The sequence below is a fragment of the Podarcis liolepis genome, assembly GCF_965112155.1.
Source record: "Podarcis liolepis genome assembly, chromosome: Z".
In the NCBI taxonomy this organism is placed as follows: domain Eukaryota; kingdom Metazoa; phylum Chordata; class Lepidosauria; order Squamata; family Lacertidae; genus Podarcis; species Podarcis liolepis.
In genome coordinates, this window is record NC_139570.1 from 27008381 (window position 1) to 27027317 (window position 18937).

At 40.9% G+C, this 18937-nt stretch overlaps 1 protein-coding gene across 4 annotated transcripts in view; it reads right to left on the reverse strand.

Moving 5' to 3' along the window:
* ZC3H12B (zinc finger CCCH-type containing 12B) overlaps nt 1-15311 on the reverse strand; it is a 31322-nt gene extending 16011 nt beyond the window's left edge. The window contains exons 1-3 of one of the 4 annotated variants that reach the window (XM_083485065.1): nt 14838-15119; nt 12362-12433; nt 8106-8195 (exon numbers count right to left, since the gene is read on the reverse strand). The gene's annotated coding sequence lies outside the window, so the exon portion shown is untranslated. Of the gene's footprint in view, nt 1-8105; nt 8196-12361; nt 12434-13945; nt 14051-14440; nt 14459-14837 lie in introns of those variants that run through there. The other 3 variants (XM_083485066.1, XM_083485067.1, XM_083485064.1) reach the window with 3 other exon arrangements.
* Between the last annotated feature and the right edge of the window lie 3626 nt (nt 15312-18937).

Genomic DNA, 18937 nt, shown 5'->3' on the forward strand with positions numbered 1-18937 from the left:
GAAGATCCCTATGCCTGGATCCCACATGGTTCCAAATATCATGTAAAGGATGGAATCACATGGAAATCATCCACATCAGTCAGCAACCCGTATTAGCACAGTGGTTGTAAGGATGTGGCATGGGTATCACTCATGTGACCAGCTTGTCCCACATGAAACAGAAATGTGTTTTTCTCTAAAATGCAAGAGTTGAAAAAATATCTGGAAACTTTAGTTAACTATTTGCACCACAAACTTCAAAAAAGCATTCCACTTTAGATGACCGTTAAGTCTCTGTCACATCTAAGCTTTAGTCTTTACAAAATTTGATCAAAATTATTATTAGCTATCATAATCATACTATTATTTGGTGGTAGTAGGGAATCCCTCAAACCTCAGGTAAAATTGACACCATCAAGGGAACATATACCAAAGGGGATTCCTATGGGATTTTAAAAATTTTTATTATTATTAATTATTATTATTATTATTACTACTACTACTACTACTATTATTACCACTACTACTACTACTATTATTACCACTACTACTACTACTACTACTACTACTACTACTATTACCACTACTACTACTACATTCTTCAGGGCCACTAAAAAGCCTGGGGTAGCTAACACAATGCTCTTCAGAGGTTGTGAACTACAACTCCTTTATTACCGACTCTGATTGGAGGTGAGGAAACGATGCCTTATGAGGAACGGCTAAGGGAGCTGGGCATGTTTAGCCTGGAGAAGAGGAGGTTAAGGGGTAATATGATAGCCATGTTCAAATATATAAAAGGATGTCATATAGAGGAGGGAGAAAGGTTGTTTTCTGCTGCTCCAGAGAAGCGGACACGGAGTAATGGATCCAAACTACAAGAAAGAAGATTCCACCTAAACATTAGGAAGTACTTCCTGACAGTAAGAGCTGTTCGACAGTGGAATTTGCTGCCAAGGAGTGTGGTGGAGTCTCCGACTTTGGAGGTCTTTAAGCAGAGGCTTGACAACCATATGTCAGGAGTGCTCTGATGGTGTTTCCTGCTTGGCAGGGGGTTGGACTCGATGGCCCTTGTGGTCTATTCCAACTCTATGATTCTATGATGGGAATTGGAGTCTATAACATCTAGAGGGCATCAGGTTGGTTACCCCTACCATTACTATTTGTTTTTAAGTAGTCCTCAAGAGCTTTGCAAGAAATTTTTTGAACTCCCTGAAACTTTTTTGAACTTCCTGAAAGAGAATGGTGGGAGGAAGAGATTCTCTTTCTCCAAGTTGTAAGCACCTGCTTCTGTTCAATTTTTCCATGGCTCTCCTCTGCCATCAGGAAAAAATGCACAATTTCTCCAAGGGAACAGAAAGAGTTTGTCTAAACTAAAGGGCAATATGTTTCTCAATGTTGTGAGAAAATGAGCATTCTGTAGCTGGCGTGAGACAGTGGAGAGAGGGCAGGAAGTGTATCCAAGAGTGTATCATTCTAGCTTTAAAATACATTTGTGACTAGTAAGTTTGCCTGTGCTGATTTCCTACTACTTTCATGAATGGTGGTCATCACACTAAATTCCTACCTAATACTTATTTGCATAATGATATCCCCAAGCACTAACAGAGCAAGTGTAAGAACGTAAGAAGAGCCTGCTGCATCAGGCCAGAGCCAGTTGCCATCCAGTCCAGCATCCTGTTCTCACAGTGGCTATCCAGATGCTTGTGGGAATCCTGCAAGCTGGATTCAAGCACAATAACCCTCTCCCCTCCTGTAGTTTCCAGCAACTGGTATTCAGAAGCATTGAAGCCTTCAACTGCAATGGCACAGCACTGCTATCATGGCTAGCAGCATCCATGCTGCATGCATAACTCAATTGTTCCTAAAATATTAGAAGCCTTGCTCTCCAAGCCATGCTACTCAACTATACTGAAATTCTAATGCACATGACATATTACAGAACAATATAAGCTCCCAAAGGGATGGGGCTCTTCCCCAGTGAATGTACTGCCTAAATTTCAAATGGGGGAAAGACAGAGAAATGAAGTGTGAGCAAATGCACCCTACATGTGTTTCTGCTGCAGATGAGACTTCCTAGCCAAAGGATTTACAGGAAAAGGTGGGCTGAAGAGCAGGGGGCAATTAGATTATCAAACAGGGTGGGCAAAGTTGGTTAAGGAAGCAGAAGACTTTTTGGCAGGTGTTAAGAGTTAGAGCTTGCTATAATGAATCGTTTGACAGGCAAGTCAAACTTTCGCTTTGAAAATGCAGCATTATATGGCAGGCTACAAATGTACTACATCTGCTTACAGAATAGAACAGATAAACCATATTTTTCTATCTATAAGACGCCCCCATGTACAAGACACCCCCTATTTTGGGGGACTCTGATTTAAGAAAATGGGGGGAGATACTATCAGTGTATAAGACGAGCCCAGATTCTGAACATTATTTTAGAGTAAAAAAACATAGTCTTATGCACAGAAAAGTATGGTAATTGCTATGTTTACCTCTTGCTTGCTCCTTCTTCCCATACTGTTTTTATCTATATGGCATACCTAATGCTCAGCAAGCTTCTTTCTCCCTTCCCTTTTCATCGAGGTAGGGAACCTGTGGTCTTCAAACTAATTTCATGTCTGTGGGGGGAGCCCAAATGAAGAGAAGGGTGAAGAAATAAAACCAAAACAGATGGTGATGGAAAGTGAACAGGGAAGAAGCCCCGTGTAAGTGGTCAGTTGATATTTCTGGCCAGAACAATCTTAAGAACTTTCTATTCCCAAACAGACCTGCCCAGATGTTGAGATGCGAAGTTCATGGTAGGGCTGTGTGATGTCTGGTATTCAAGATGGTGATGTATCAAAAGCTAAACATCATGATATCACAATGTCTGAAATAAGGTTGGAACTATGTAAACACCAGAAAATAAAAACAAAAACATTTCTCCCTCCTTTTTTGCCAGTGGGGGTGGGAGGGAAGAAAAAGGAAGGAACACATAAGGAAGTATAGGGTTGGGGGAACAAATGTGTGAGAAAGCAAAGGGGCGAGGGGAGAATTAGGGAGAGTTCGAGGATAGGGAGGAGAAAATAGGGAACATTACGAGGGGGTGAGACACAGACATCCACACGGACACAGAAGGCAAGAACAGAGGAAAGGGGCTTAAACAACAGGGCAAGGTTTATTTTTATTTTTTTAAACTCAGAGGTAAATAACCCCAGTGTATTTTTCCACAGGACAAGCAGTGGTTTCCAAGTGCGCCCTGGCTGAGCGCAGCAGCTATTCAAAAGGCAGGGTTGGGCAGCAACATGGGGGGCAGGCTTTGGGGAGGTGAAGCAGAAAGACCTTCTTGCTTTTCAAAGACCTCAGAAGAGCTTGAGTATCAGGAGGCACCCTCAGGCAGGTCCTGCTGGCAAAGAGAGTCCAAAAGGAGAAAAGAAGGGGGAAGGGGACTCCCAGAAAGAGGCCCAGAGCCAGCTTCGACCGGCATCTCTTTCAAGCATGTCCCAGCCCGGTACCTGTGCTTAAAAAAAGATGCTTGTGACATCTATATTGCTAAGTTTCTGGGTGAGCTGCTTTCTTCAGCACCTGCTCTTGTGGTTTGCTGCCCCCTCCAGGAGGCAAGGAAGAGCTGAGGCAGTACAGCAATGGGGTGACAAGAATCATGAGAAGTGATGACTAGCTTCAAGGTTTTCCCCACATCATGATTTTTTACATAGTATTTGAGTTTGGTTTTAAAACAAACAAACAACAGTGCTATCAGACAAGTGTTCAACTGCATGACATCATTCTGGCCAAAGGAGGGAAAGGCTAGAGCTTGAGAGACCAACAGGGCACCCAATAGGAAGTCCTGGGGCTGAACAAGTCTTGAACACTGTAGGTAGGTCCAGTTGGGCCTCACTGAACAATGGAGAATATTCCTAGCCACATATTCTTTCAGCAGGAGTCCATTCTGACCTGGGGCTTTGAGGGGTTTTTTTGCAATGTGTTTTCTTGACACAAAATTTAGTTGCTAGCTAAGAGATCAACATCTTTGAATGACAGGTCAGTGGAAGGATAGAGATTTCCAGTTATTTCCCTAACCCTACTTCCCAATTTCTCATTCATCTCTGAAGTCCCTGCCACAGGCAATCCAAGTCTACTTTTCTTTTGCAAACCTGGCCTTGCTCACCATACCACATTATCCAGGTCCTGAGAAAGAGGTCAGGAACATGTGCCCTGTCAAGGCACAAAACAATCCCCTGCTATTTTTATTTTATCTTTTAACCAAGACAAGTAGAGATTCTCTGCTCCCTCTTGCTGACCCATCAAATTATCACCTTCTGCAACTGAAAATGTGAAGTGAAATAGATGTGATCAACTTTTGCATTATCACTAACATATCTCTTTCATGAGCTACCAAGCAATCCTTTAGTTTCCCCTCCATATTTAATTACTGCTGCTATATATTGCTTGCTAATACTGAAGTAAGCAGAATTTTTAAAATGCCTTTAAATACCACCAAAACTATTACTTGGAAATGGGTAAATTTTTCCCCATCTGTAAGTAACAGACTAAAAGATAGTAAGAGACAGTAATAAAAATAAAATCATCTCCAATTATGCAAAATTTCATAACTTTGGAGCTATTATAGTCTTCCTTATATAAAATACATATTTAAATAGCAGTTTAAGGAAGAAAAATCCCTTCCAATTTGTAACATGAAAATATCTCACTCAAAGAGGGAAACTTTGCACTACAGCTTTAAACGTTTAAGCCTCTAATGTCCATTGCTTAGCAACCGGGCATCCTTACCTAAACACCGTTTTTCAGCAGAGTCACGACTGACTGGTGGGGCTGATAATGCAATTCAAAAAGAACAAGTGTTCCCAAAGCACTTGAATTCTGTTCACATAGTACTGTACTTCAAGTATCAATACACCTTTCTGTGTAATAAAATAAAAATGCTTTCCCAGTAATTATATACCACAACAGGATTTTAACAGGATGAAAAATAATAATTTTTCAATTGCACAATTTGAGCTCCAGTTCTTAGAAGAATTAAGGCATAAAGGCAGATAATCATTGTTCACAACACTGTTTTATCCTGATACAAAGTACATTTAAAAAACCATTTTATGAAGAAGGCATTTGATTTACATGCTGATGATTTAAACTTTTTCAAGCAGTCCATAATCACTCAGAGTCCAGTGAAATCACTAGGAATTTTTCAGTCACAAATTATGAGAAACCAGTTTCTGTTTCAAAAGCAACCAATCACAAGGAAAAAGAAATACTGTAATGTGAATATAAGTTCTTCGCAGGCCAAAACTATGTATTAAATTATAGGTTTGGAATTTCATTCAACAACAGAAGACTATGACCAGAGTCATATGTTACTTGAGTAGCAATATTTGGATCCCACCTTGCCGAAGTAATGTGTGAAGGATAGAATCATGCAAAAAATGGATGGGGAACCACATATTGCAGGATGACACCTCCCATCATCCCTAACTATTGACCATACTGGCTGGACTGAAGGGAGTTGGTGTCTAACAACATATGAAGAATCAAAGGTTTCCCACCTCTGCTGTAAGAGAATGGTCAGGCACTGCCAAAAGTAGTGCCAGCAACCCATACTGGGACAGCAATGGTTATAGACATGGAACATGGGTACCTCTTATGCAACAGCCTGGCCCACAGGACTCCATCGCTCAAATGTTATTGGAGTGATGTGGGATTCTGCCAGAGAACTGGCAATCTCATTGAGACAGAGAGAGTATAAAGTTGATCAGAACTTTAATCAATTATCTGCACCACAAACTTCAAAAACATTTCATTCCAGATAATTCTTATTCCTTCATAAAAAAATCTAGGCTTTTGCTACTACAGAATTTGGCCTAAATTACTCATATCATCATATTATTAGGAGAAAGATCACTAACCCCAGGAAAAATTGACAGCATTCATCAACGAAATCTATAGAAAAGGAATTCCTATGGGGTTGGAATTTTGTGTGTGTGTGTGTTTTGCTTGTTTTGTACTCATTAACTAGTACAGTGGTACCTAGGGTTAAGAACTTAATTCGTTCTACAGGTCTGTTCTTAACCTGAAAGTGTTCTTAACCTGAAGCACCACTTCAGGGGCCTCCCGCTGCTGCCACGCTGCCGCTGCGTGATTTCTGTTCTCATCCTGAAGCAAAGTTCTTAACCCAAGGTACTATTTCTGGGTTAGTAGACTCTGTAACCTGAAGCGTATGTAACCCGAGGTTCCATTGTATTTAGAGCCACAAAATCCCTATTCCCACCACCATAACCCTCAAGAATTTTGCAAAAAATAATAATAAATGCACTTCTTAAAATAAGGGAGGGATCTATTTCTTCAATCTAATTATCTTACACACCTATCTCCAATTTTTGCATCAGGAAGAAACATGATTCCAAGAGAACTGAAAATGGTGTATGTCTAAAAGATGAGGCAATGGCTTGAGAAAAGGGGCGATTCATGACTCATATTGTGTACAGAAGGAGGCTAGCCAGGAGCAAATATTTATTTATTGTATTTATATCCCACCTTTTCTTCCAATGAGTTCAATGTGATGTACATGGTTCTCCCCCTCCTTGTTTAATTTACTCTCCTAGCTCTAAAATATTACCTCTACCACACAAGTTTGCATTTGATAATTTCCTACTGAAGATGGCATCACACAAAATTTTTACCTAACACTTATTTGCATGCTTGAAACTGCTAGGACTAAACAAACAGCTGCTACACATTCCATGGTTCATGTCTCAATGTGAATTCTAAATTTAAAAAAAACAAACCTGAGAGATATTCCTAATATTTGCATACCAACTATAATGGACACGAAACAACCATTTTTTTAAAAAAAGATACACAGTTTTGTTTGATTTGTTAAATTGTCTAGCGTTAATAATGCAAATAGCATAATCCCTCTATCCAAATCTTTTGTTCCTTAAGCACAGACAGGTGGTAACATATGTATTCTCTTAATTCATTTTTGCCCATCAGGGAAAAAATGTATTTAAAGGATACAAGAACGCTGACAGACTACAAAGGCTGCAGCCCTACACTGCATTCAAAGAGGTTTTAATTATGTGATTGAATCCCCCATCTTAACGTCACTATTCTACATCAAGCTGTCCCCTTGGTTGCCTGGGAAAGGACAACAAACTAAAACCTACTTCTCATAAACCTCAGATAATGCAGTAAGCTTATGTCTGTACTGCAACACTTCTGGTTCCAGCTGCGGGGGCTCATATGATCGAATACTCCTCAGGACCACCACCACTCAATAAACAATTATCTGAACTATACACTAGTAGCCAAAATTGTGGAAACCTTCCAGAGAAAGTGTATTTCCGAGGTTTGATGGCTCATAACACCATTTTTTTTTGAGTAATACCATAAAATTATATATCAATGGAAAGATAATTTATGGTCAGGGTATATTTAAGGGAAGCTAATAGAGAAGAAAGAGATAAAAACATGCTTTCTTCAAGAAGTGGAATCACTAAGAAAATACTACATTTTCCCAGGGTGGGCACAATGGTTTCCCAAGAAAAGAAAAGAAAAGAAACACTCTCCCCTTGGAGCCCTCACAATGAAATCTAGGCCTGTACCGAGAGCGGAATTTAAGCAGAACCTGCCTCCTAGTGGAAAGAAGGGAGGACAACTTCAATATCTAGACCACTGGAGAGGGACAAGTAGGAAGATCAATTTAAAAGTTGAATTTCTTAATATATCAATTAAAGTGTTCATACATGCTAGGAACAGATGGTACAGTCAATATCTTGCCCCAAGCGGCATTCCTACTTGTGGCTCTATAGTTGAGATTGTCCCAAGATAGTCATTAGTACCTTATTAAAGAGAGAATACTTTCCCAGTACAGTACATCCTGTCATGATTGCTAGACAGATATCATGAGATGAACTGGAGCCATCAAGCTTGCCATGAGCAAATTTACTTTACACTAGGTGAGCCAGCTCACCATTTCAAGCAACAAGGATTGTGTCTGCATGGCTATAAACTTAAGTTTCAAGTAGACATGAGTATCCACTAACAGATGAAAAGTTTGTTTTCATCAGACTTGTACTTAAGAATCAAGTGACATTAAGACATTGTACATTTTCAAACAAAATAATTTAACTTACAGTTAAAGCTGGTCTCTTATATTTCTTAAAGTGCCAGAATCATATCTTGGGTCTCTATACTTCAGGCTTACATGGCGGCTACAAACATTCCTAATTTAAAAAAAAGGAAAGGAAGTTTAAAAAACACAGACCTAACTAAACCAAACAGCAGATATCAGTAACAGCACATATTTAGATTTGCTTTCAAATATTTGTCGAAGATGATATTTTGAACCACTTCATCTCTTACTAAATGTTACATAGACACAAGGGGAGAAACCTTAAACTAGAATATTGTAATATACTATATCAATAGTATATTCTATCAGCCAGCCAGTGCCAAACAGAAAGCTCATTTCCAGGTCTGAGTTTGAGGTGGACACTGCCTTTATATTTTGCTCTCTGAAAATAAGCACAACTGTGGAGATGATCCTTGCTGGCGTTCAACTTGAAACTAGAGTGGGCTAGGAACTACCCCAAATTGTCACTCTTGCCAGAGGGTGATAAAACACCTGCCATAGTAAGTGGAAATGCAGACCTCTAAATCCACAAATATCTGGACCGTGTGCCACTAACTCTTGCCATGGTGGGAGCTAGTTTTGTCATGAGGAACTACAAACTGGGAGAGCTGAAAAGTGGCACTTGTTTTAATCTTCTTGCCAGGGAGTTAAGTTTGGATTTTGAATTTTGGAATTATATGAATCCAAATCAAAGCAGAATACTTGCTTCTGCTTATCCTATTCCTCACAAAATATCTGTTCATCTTTTGCATTTGTATACAAAGTATTACAAAGGCACAATAAGTCTTGAGTTGCTTCTCTTCCAAAAAGAAACTGATCTTTTACAATGCTACCGCAAATTTTCACCCCTAAGATGAGGAGAAGGGTGAAACATTTTGAGTTTGCTCAAAAAAATAAAAATTCTATCACTTCAAATGTATGACCCTGAGGTCAATGCATCATCTCTTTTATTCTATCCAGAGGATGTGGTGTCAATCTTTTGTTAGAAAGCATCCTATTTATTATTTGCTTTTGTAATTATGTAGATATTATGACACATTTTTAAAATTTTACTGCTTTTGATAAGATTTAATCTGAATCAACCATAGCTAGAACAAGCTACTCTCAACACGCCCAAGGGCATTTCAAGGATATTTCTGCACAGACTTTTTTTTGAGGAAGGGGTAGATTTTCTTTTCTCAACCACAAGCTATTCAAACAAAACAGGTATCATAGAATGTTTCAATTCCATGTTTTACTTTGTGGTGTAGAAGACTGTGTGCTCTTATAAATTGCTTAAGAGTTTTTAGGTTAAGCAGGAAAAAACATTTATGGACAACCACCTCCACCCAACAGCAAACTATACAAATTGTAATAAAGAAGAAAGCACCTCAGGTTATGCCTGCTCTTAGCAATTGGCATTCAGTTTGTCTAAGTGGCATGTCTTCTTCTGCAGGACTCTCAGATTAAAGTAGTTTGTTAAAGTACATTTGGCTTTGGATGAGTTTTCGCAACAGCTACTGATTCTTATTCTCCCACAGCCACCTCCACAGTAGAACAATAAAAATATGTGCCTTAGCACTACCTTGATAGAACTACAGCTAGAATGACAATGAGTCAGTTGCTGTTAACGGAGTTACAGAAAATGCTCCATAATATCCAAATACCGGCAGGGCTGCCATTCAGGAGGATGCAACTGTATGGAGGCAGTTCCACATGGAAAGATTCTGTGAAAGAACTCATTGTGCGATTCCACCACAATACAAATAAATAAGGGTCGTAGTACATAGCTGAGGTTATCAGAATTACTGAAAGCCATTTCACAAAAATGGCTTGCCATATGAGCAGTCTCCCACACAGATGCATTTAGAAAAAGCTGTCACGCCATCACTTGCTGGTAAAATATATTCCTTTGATGCCAGAGCACCACTAAGTCAATTGCTTCGGGAGCCTAAAAACATAATGTGACTAGCAAATTCACACCATGTTTATCATGCTTTTATATGTGTTGGAAGCCACCCAGAGTGGCTGCTGCAACCTACCCAGATGAGCAGGGTATAAATACTAAAATATTATTATTATTTATTCTGAAAAATTCAGTTTTCCAAACCTACTAAGGTAGAACTCCACATGCAACGAGGCTTCCACACACATAGGTGAGATGAGTATATGCAAGGATGGAGATCTATATCACTAGGTCTGACTGGATGCCCATCCCCATTCAGGGCTATTAGCCATAACAGGCCAATGTTTCAAGTCAGAAGTACTATGGGTGCAAAGATCACAATAATATTGCCATAAAACACACAGCTGAACAGAATAATATACAATTGCCCTACAGAATTGTCAGGCATATTATCTACATGTCATTTAGGTACTAGGCACAATTTCATTACTAGCAGAAAAGGAAGCAGGTTGCTTAGAAGACATCAAAGGGGTCCGTTATTTTTTTTTAAATAAGAAAAAGATAAACCTTTAAAAGAGACAGGGAGAGGCATGGCAAAAGTCAGGCAACAGAAGGCAGCCAAAACACACAGTCTTTGTGTTGGAAGTGCTAAGTGGAACATTCAATTTTGCTCAAGTTACAGTGCGACACCTTTTCAAATTGGCTGCCTGTAGCTTCAACTGCAGATTCAGAGCATTTGGAATAAAATAAGCCTCCTCATTAAAAGGCCAAAGAAGAAAATTCATAATGTAGTCTTGGATTTCCCTACACTGGAGGTTTGGTTCACTATATGGATTATTCAACTAAATTGTTCTGGCATTATTAAAAAGAAGAAGTGAAACAGCACAATTGTTTTCCTGTTTCCCTTCTTCTGGCACACCACAATTGCTGGAAAAGGTAATATATCAGTCAGGGATTAACATGTGGTCTAACATGTGCAAGATTCTGTCTGAAGGCAAAGATATGGATTGCATCCTTTTTAGCCTTCCTCTTCTAAAACTGCAATCCTATGCACACTTATTTGGAAGTAAGTCTAACTGAATTTAGCAGAATTTAGTTCAAGGTAAACATGCAAGCCAACAGAAGTTGGAAACCAAAAACATTTGGAGGGCACAAATTCTGCATTCCTATATTAAGGCACTTAGCATTGTGCCATCACTGCCAGTTCTGTGCTTGTCAAAATTTCTTTAAAGTTCTGGGTAGAATGATGTAGAGTTGGGATGCCAAACACAAAGCCCAAGATTGTACTGCTACACTGGATCTAGTTTTGTAGGTACCATTCAACTACAAACCAAACAACAATTCTGACTAAGTTAATAGCTCTCTGGATAAAGTTCTAGAAAGAATTTCAGTTCAAGTTCTGCAATTTCAGAACTTTTACAGAAAGTTACTGTGAAAAATACAGCAAAAGCACATGGATAAAATTCATTTACCAAATCACCAGGTTATATTTGACCTAACTAATGGCAACAGACTCCAAAGCTGATTCTTCCAGCTAACAGTGTGCCACAAGAAGGGATTAAGAAGGTACAGAACAACAAAGGTAAACAAAGGCTTGTGGGAAGAAAGGCAAAGTGGGAAGAAACAAAACAGGCGCTGTTTATACTGAGTACTAGTTCTCTGAATTGACCACAAATTATCATTTGGATGTCAATGTGGGCTAAGTAGATATGTGAAAAAATATAATTCATGCTTATAATAAACAGTCTACAAAGCTACTTCACTCCACACACAAATGCACTCTAATGAGCTTGCTAAAGAGTAAAAAAGAAGAAGCATATTTTAAAATGTGACTGAAGTAAGTAATCAGGTTAAAGCTTTGAACAATACAAAGTATTAACACTGGGGTTCTTTTTAAATGTTGTATCTCATGTTCTGAAACCTATAAAAATATTGTTCTGCAAAATTTTTGAGTAACTGCACACAGCAGTGTTTATATTCCCTCAGAAGAGTCCTGTTAGTTGACACTAAAGATGCATCAAATCCAACAGCCCATTTTCTACAGTGGCCAGGCAAGTGCTTCTAGGAAGCACACAAGCAAGGAATAAAGGACATAACCCTCCCCTGGTGGGATTTAGTATTATGGGAGAGTGAGAATGTTTTTTATAAACCTCCATGATGGTCTCCTTTCTAAACTAAGTTCCAAATGCTTGTCTTTCTTTTTGATGAACCTGTTCAAACCTGAATCATTTGATAATTTCAGTTCTTTGCTGTCCAGTTTGAGATGTGGTGACCTGTACAAAGTATTTTAAATGTAAGTTTTATAAAGGCATTGTGATACTATCCATTTTGTTTTCAGTTTCTTCCCTAACAATTCCTAATAAAGAACTCACCTTTTTCAGTAACAGACCACACAGATTTGTGGTTTACAGTAAGCGCCCAACCACAGCTCAAAGATCTCTTCTCTAGGGATAGAGTGAATAAATGAAAGGACACATTTCAGGGCAGGGGGTTGTGTCCCAAGGTCAATCACTTTGCACAATCTTATGTTGTATCTTATATGCCATTTTGATGCCCATTCATCCGTTCTTGAGATAATCCTTTTGGAATTCTTCATGGTCTACTTTGAGCTTCTTAAATAATTTGATACCCCTTTAAGATTTCTAATGAGTCTATGTCCTGTAGCATGCAGAGAAACAACTCCTATAAAATAACCTTCCTTGTTCTTTCTATAGATTTTGCATGCAGCAATAAGTGGATATCATTCATTTTCACCATTGCATCAGCTGAAGGATCAAGCCAAAAGCCCATCTAAACCACACCCCATTTTCCAGAGGCTAGACAGATGCTTTTGGGACTACTGAAGGCATGGTTAGATCAGTCCACTGCTCCTCCACTGCTCCAGTGTTTAGAAAAATATTACCTATGAACCTAGATTCCAAATAGCTACAAAAGCCAATAGGTGAACTTAGACTTATCCCCACATAATTATCATAGTTGGAAGGAACCTTGGAAGTAATAAAATCCAATCTTTATTGTTATAGTCCATGACCAGCACCCTCTAAAGTAATCTAATCCAGTGTTCTTCAGCCTTAGATCTTAGTCTACAACAGCCTTAGTTGTTGAACTACACCTGCCATCATTCCTGAACACTAGCAAAAAATGGATGGGAATGATGCAGAGCAGCAACAACTGGAGACACAAGGTTCAAGAATACGGATGTAGTTCAACCTTCTACTCAATGCAGAATGCAACCACAGCATCCCTGATAGATTGGCATCTAGCTTCAGCAAAAAAAGAGTCCTGAGATAATATATTCCATTGCTGAACAACTCTTACCATAGTTTGTTTCTCCTAATGTTCTGCAAAAATATGCTTTCCTGCAATTTCCACCCAGTAATCTGCCCCAGAAACACATGGCATTCACCCACCTCACTAAAATCTCCCCATGCCAGTTAGTCATGTCAATAACTCTGTAAACAAGAAACAGCGCCTGATTTTTCCTTTTCCTCTTCCCTCCCAATCCTGCTTCCTTTTGTGCTGTGTCTGTTCAGAATGAAAGCATGAACAGTTATGACTGACATTTGGAAGCAGAAATGGCAGCAGGGGTTATGGCTGAAGAATGGTGTGAAAGCACCTTAAATAAAATACAACAAATAATACCTTACAATTGCTAATTATTGTTTTTAAGTTATTTCAAATTCCCAGCAGCACCCAGCAGTATACTATATCTAACCCTAGAGGGTCCTGCTGAGTTATTTGCTTTAATCTTTTACGCCCTAACCAGCTTTCCATACATATTTCCAGCTTGCAAGCTGAGGACAGACCTCTATTCTGCACCTAAGAATTTACTTAAACATATAACCCAACATTTCCATGTAAAAATTCACAGGGTGGTTAGCAATAAAATATATGCTAATTAAATAAAATCAATATATAAAAAATTGGCACTATTACAGGTGCCACATAATACCTACTCTACATTTGTAAGAACTTGATTGTTTAGTGTGGTGGCACCCACACTTTGGAACTCCCTGCCTGTTGAAATCAAGCAGCCGCCTTCACTGTACTATTTTCGGCGCCTGTTAAAAATATTCTTGTTTAGACAAGCCTACCCAGATGCTTAGAAAGTTGAGGTAATTTGGTATTTTAACGTTTGCATATTTTAAAGTGGGGTTCTGAATCTTTCTTGATTTTACAATTTCATGTTTTTGTAAACCACTTTGAGGGGGGGTTAAAAATTGAGTGGTGCACAATTTTTTAAAATAAATAAATACTGAACAACAAAATTTAAAGAGTGTTGGGGGTGTATGGCAGAAGGTAAGAGACCTTACCATCATAAATATATTAAAAAAAACACAGTAAGCCTGCAACTTGAGGGGGGGCGGTTTAAATTCCAGAGATCGTGCTTAACGCTAAAATCATGTACTGTATAGTCAAAACAAATTGGATTCAATGGTGTGGGGGCTTACCAAAGTTTTTCCCCCCAGGCGCCTACCCTTCTGTTTCTTCCTTTTTGGGGTTTGCTTGGTTTGGTGTGCTTTTTTGCCAAGTTGCGGACTAACGGAACAGAAATAAATGAGCAACGATTACGATATCTTAACACGCACAAGCACACAAAACCCTAAATAAGCGCGGACAAGCTCCCTAGCCCCTCAAAAGGGAAATGCTCTTTTGAAACCCCAAGTGCTGCATGTGGGCAGGCAGGCAGGTACACTGCCCCTGCAACGGGAAGCTCTCCCAAGCTACGAGGAAGCCTCGACGCCCCCCTCCCGGGTCTACCGCGGGCGAGGGGGAGGGAGGGGAGGCGACGACCTTTCCCCACCCCACTCCTCCCGAAGGTGAGGCTGGCAGGCGCCGGGTACCCACCTGTCCCGGAGGCCGCTTTGCCGCACAGAGCCTCCGCCCTCCTCACCGGTCTCTTCCTGGGCGCAGCGGCGGCGTCTCTGCTTGGGGGGCCCCGCCGCGGCCGCTCCCGCCCCGCGGCGCCCACAGCATGAGGGATGGGGCGGGGGCGTCCTTCCCGGACGAGGAGGCGGCCCCCGGACGGAGCAGGAGGTGGAGGAGCCGGCCCAGCCTGGCCTGGCCTCCGCCGCCGCCGCTTCTTCGCGGCTACTGCTGAGGCTGCTCCTCAGAAAGGCCGCTCGGGCGCCGTCTCTTAGCAACCGCGCCCGGGCCCCTCCCGCTCCTGAGAAAGAGGCGGCGGCGGATTCGGCTTGGCCGAGAAGATGCTATCGCGCCGTCTGCGCAGGCGCGGGCACCCGCTAAGCTGCCGCTGGCCCGTGCGCGATTCCGGCGTGCGCTGCCTAGGAGGTTAGCAAGGGGGCTGCTTGCTTCAGGACTGGGCTGCTGCAGTGCGCTCAATGGGTGGCTGGGACGGCGGAGGAGGAGTAGAGAGGAGCGAGCTGCTGTTGGTGCAGGATGCTGCAGCACAATTGCTGACCCTGTCAGCTTGTGCTCGGAGGTCTTCGCTGGCCGCCGGTTCGCAACCGGGCTAAGTTCAAGGTGTCCGTCTATAAGAAGCCGTTAACAACTTAGGACAGGTTTGCCTATGAGGCCATCTTCCCGGCATAATGCACCCACTCAGCCACTTCAGTCAACAGAATTGGCATTGATAGAGGTGCTGCAGGATACCTGTTCCACATTTCTAGTAACATGATCTATTGTTGTTATTATTTATTAAATTTCTATATCACCCTTCATCACAGGGTGGTTTACAATATAAAAATACAAAAATACATAACATAGTATTAGGCAAAAACAGTACCCCCACCCCAGTTTAAAAGTTCATGGATTGTTTAAATAGCTGAAGGCCTGGGAAAACAGGAATATTTTTGCCTGGCATCTAAATATATGGGTTGAAGGCAACAAATGAACCTCCCTGTGGGAGGTTCCCATCTCACAAGTGGGAAACCACTGCATAAAAGTCCATTCTCTCATGTTGCCACTCTCTAGACCTCTTGTGGATGAGGCACACAAAGAAAGGCCTCAGGTGATGATCACAGGGTCTGGGGAGATATGGCAGCTACACTTTGGAATTCCTTACCTATTGACATCAAACATGCATTTTTTCACTTTGTTCTGCTAAAAACGTTGTTCAGGCAAGCCCACCCAGATGTGTCAAATGCTGGTGTGTGTTTTAATCTGTTTGTAGTTTGGTGCTGATTTCTTTAATGTTTAAATAGTTCCTTGTGACGGTTACTAAGAATTTTATTGTTTCATTCTCTTTGTAAACCACTTTGAGGGTTGGGGTTTTGTTTGTTTTTTACAATTTTATGAAATATAAACAAACAAGGTATCTCTGCTATCAGTGGATGCTAACAACTATGGCTATGTTCTGCCCTCACTGTCAGACACAGTTGTTGCTGGCCTCCACACGTCCTGAAAGATAATGGAGTGTGCTCCTGGGTGTGATGTCAAGCCACTGGAGAACCACAGCACCTTCTTTGTCTGTACAGAACAGTAACTCATAACTTCTGGCTCCCACATTGTGTTTGCTGCATTAGCAGCACTGAAGTGACCTCTTTCATGGGGGGCGAGCCTGGGTAGTGTGCATGGAGGTCCTGGGCTGCCCAGTTAACAAGACTCCCCTCTTGATCTCACTGCTGTGGTTGGTCCAAAGGAAAGTAGAACAATACAGCTTGGCTGCAAGAGTTGCCAGACAGAGGTGTATAAGTCACCCATCCAACTCCACTCTGGATTTGTGTAGAGTTTACTGCTTAGCCTTTTCTTCTCCTGAAGATGTCCTGCAAGACAGCAAGTACAGATTTTTCCTCAGGATTTACTTCTGAAGCCTTTCTCAACAGAGGTTTAGGATCAGAGTTTTCCTTCTCCTAGATGGGCTAACTTCCCAGGTTGATGTGCCCCATTTGCCCCTCATTTCCCTCTACAGCACAATCAGAAACTGTTGGACCCATTATTGGTTTCATTCACTCAAGCCGCCAGAACCTCACCAAGGGCTTGAGCCTCATCTGCTACCCTTACCTGTCTTAGCTGGTCAGTCGAAGCCATTCCCAGGGTGTGACCACGGTCGCATGGTGACAGCTTCTAGGAGCCACAGATGAGAGCTGAGAGCAGGGTGGAGACCAAAGGTGTACAAACTACCCCCAAAGGAGCATGACCTGTCCCCCAACAGAGGTGCTACACGTCCCCTGTACACCCCATATATATACATAGGTAGTTTCATTTTTGTGTTGTCTTACTGCTCAATCATAGATCCCAGAGCAGTTTATAGAATGAAGCAAGGGTTCTACTGAAATCAGATGAAACAGATGTACAAATAAATAAATAAGAAAATTGAGGCACAAGGCGTCACTGCCAGAAAGCCAGCTGGACTTATTGATATGATCCAAACTCTGCTAGCCGCCCTCCCCCCAGTTTATTAAATGAATTTTATAGTGACTCATTTTATTTCTCTCTTATCCCGTATTGATTTGCCCTTTAAAATTAAAGTGAGTCAGCTATTTCATGATTCTCCTTTAACCTTTATGGAAAGTATGTCTCAATGACTTCATATTTATTAATTGTTTTCTTAAATGTTATTTGAGAGAGAGAGAGATCACTGACAAGCCCATCATTCTGCATGTACACGGTTTGCTGTATTCACAAATATATCTACTGAGCATGAGCAGGATGGCAAACATCCTGATGCTGTTAGTCTGCAAAGCATCATCAGTTCCCACACCACCCACCCAAAGCAAATAACATCCATTGGGAGTTTCTTTCTGTGTTCCCTCTTAGCCACTTGCAAATCTCATCTTCATGAGCCACACTGCTGCTTTAAAAGGCTTCTACAAACATGTGGGATGTGCCTAGGTCAATAGCCACCAGCAATGCTGATTTTTTTAAAAAAATGTATCTAGCTATTGAAGTTATCTACAATGTGGATAGCAAACCAGTGGCCCTCCAGACCTTACTGGATTACAACTTCCACCCACCCCCGTATGGGATAATCAGCCTCATATAACCAAAATGCTTAAGTCTAATTAATGCCTGAAAGGCTTAAGGCAGTGGTTCTCAAAGGGTGTGCTGTACCACAGTAGTGTGTAGAGGATGGCAAGTTTAGCAGAAAGATTCAAGGACATTTAAACATTTCAGTGTAGCATAGTATGGTATCAAAGTAGTATTTATTTATTTATATTGCAGAATGCAGTGCTTTTTTTTCTTTTTTTTTAGAAAAAGAGGTGCTGGAACTCACCATGAACCCCTCTCATTCTCTTAGAATGGGGCACCCACCTGAGAGGTGCCGGAACTGAGTCCCGGTGAGTTCTGGCTGAACTCCAGGAAGATGGATAGAGATCTTTTCAAAATCAAGCACTGCTAGGAGTTTATTTCTTTTTGTTTTCCATTGAATTTCTAATCAATAAAAACATTCGGTTTGGCGCAAGGAAATTTTTATTCTGAACATGTGGGCCAGAGAAAGAAGTTTGAGAATCATTGGGTTAAGACCATACAGTAAGCTGTCCTGCCAGGCTTAGCTAGGTCACTCCACCTCACCTTGGAAGGGAAGGTTAGCGAGCCTTTGTTCTCTTCCATTCCACCATGTCAATCCTACCAGTAAGGAGTTCTGAGCTAGTTGCTCCAAGTTCAGAATGTGTGGCTTGAACAAGCCATCTTTGTGATTCTAAACAAATAATTTAGAAGCACTCACCACACTGGAACATAAATTTTCCTGCCTGTGTTTTATAATTGCTGTATGGAAAAGCACGTGAATCTGACCTTTGAAGGGTTTGTAAGTAAACCATTTTTAACTTGCCATCTAACAGTATTTTCTATATTGATATTTCCCAAACTTGGGTCTCCAGCTGCTTTTGGACTACAATACCCATTATCCCTAGCTAGCAGGACCAGTGGTCAGGGATGTTGATGGTTTAAGTGGGCTATGGATTGCAGTCTGACTCATATTGCATTCATTGATGTGATGGGGAACTGAATAAACCTATGAAGAAATAAATGCAGCTTGAAAATGT